Here is a 1653-nt window from a genome sequence, read left to right as displayed (position 1 = left end):
GAGGCATCAAGCTGGTATTGAAGAAGGATGCCATGCGTGGGGGGTCCCGGCAGGAACAACGTCCGGTGGTTGACGCGGAGCGCTGTGAGGCGGCCGAGGAGGCTCCCAGTGCGCTGCCCATTGCCCGGCCTCGTGGGAAGGAGCCCCTCCCTCTCATCTTGGCCTCCGGAGTGGCGCATGGTGCGCAGCATCCTCTGCAGTTTGACATTATTGACCGTGTGCATCCTGTTCCGTCGTGCCCTTCTTCCATCTGGGTACAGCGGGCTCGGTGTTTTGTTGTGGGTGTGCCCAAGTTGATGCCTGATCCTCGTACTGTTAATACTGTGCCTGTTCCTGATGACGTAATGTTACTGTGGGAGGCGTATTGTGTTCGGTTCCCGGCGGCGGAGTGGCCGGATAAGTATGAACAATTTGAGTAGTCTGTGTGCTTGCTGTGACCTGTGGTTTGTTTGCAATGTATTGTACCTATTGTGCGCCCTTCAGGCCGGTGTTGTGTTTTTCATGACTGTTGTTTTGTTGTATTTATTGTATTTCCGTTGCCCTTCTGTCCAGTATTGTTGTTTCTTTTTTCTGTGTTTATGTTCATTGTTGTGATTTTGTTGTCGGCCCTTCAGGCCGGTATTTAGTGTATTTGTGTTACTTTGTGTTAATTTGCTTTGTGCTTTTGTATTTTTTTTGTTGTCTGATTGTTTGTTATTGGTTTCTTATTTTATTATATTTATTGTATTGTATTTATTCGCATGTTCGCATGTAAAAATAAAAAAAAAAAATAAAAAAAATATCCTCATGGTGGAGGAGCAATGTTTACACTCTCATAACAGCATCTGGACGCAAACTGAAATCCACCCCAAGGTGGGCATCTATCCCTGCCTCTTTTAATGATCTATAAAATACAAACATTAATCATTCGTATTTGGCTAAACATTTACATATCCTGATTTGGAATGATTTATGGAGAACTCCATCCCACTTCTCTGAGATGGAGTTCACGAAATGGTCGTAATATGCTGATTTGACAAACTCTCTGTCTGGAGAGAGCTTGAATTGTTCTATATATAGCCATCCCTGAGCCCATGTGGTCTCAGACCATTTCTAGGACATGTTATGCTATAATGTTGGTGAACAAATTTTCCACACACCCCATGTGTTGGGCTCAAATCCATCTCATCCCCGTGTGCTAGGCTCAAGTTCATATCATTCTCGTGTACTGGGCTGAAATCCATCTCATCCCCGTATACTGGGCTCAATTCCATCTCATCCCCGTGTACTGGGCTCAAGTCCGTCTCATCCCCGTGTACTGGGCTCAAGTCCATCTCATCCCTATGTGCTGGGCTCAATGTCATCTCATCCCCGTGTACTGGGCTCAAGTCCATCTCATCCCCGTGTGCAGGGCTCGAGTCCATATCATCCCCGTGTACTGGGCTCAAGTCCATCTCATCCCCGTTTGCTTGGCTCAAGTCCATCTCATGCCCGTGTACTGGGCTCAAGTTCATCTCATCCCCGTGTACTGGGCTCAAGTCCATCTCATCCCCGTGTACTAGGCTCAAGTCCGTCTCATCCCCGTGTACTGGGCTCAAGTCCATCTCATCCCCGTGTACTGGGCTCAAGTCCATCTCATCCATGTGTGCTGGGCTCAAGTCCATCTCATCCCCG

Source organism: Procambarus clarkii, chromosome 21 (assembly GCF_040958095.1).
Source record: "Procambarus clarkii isolate CNS0578487 chromosome 21, FALCON_Pclarkii_2.0, whole genome shotgun sequence".
NCBI classification, from domain to species: domain Eukaryota; kingdom Metazoa; phylum Arthropoda; class Malacostraca; order Decapoda; family Cambaridae; genus Procambarus; species Procambarus clarkii.
This window is presented reverse-complemented; position numbering follows the sequence as displayed.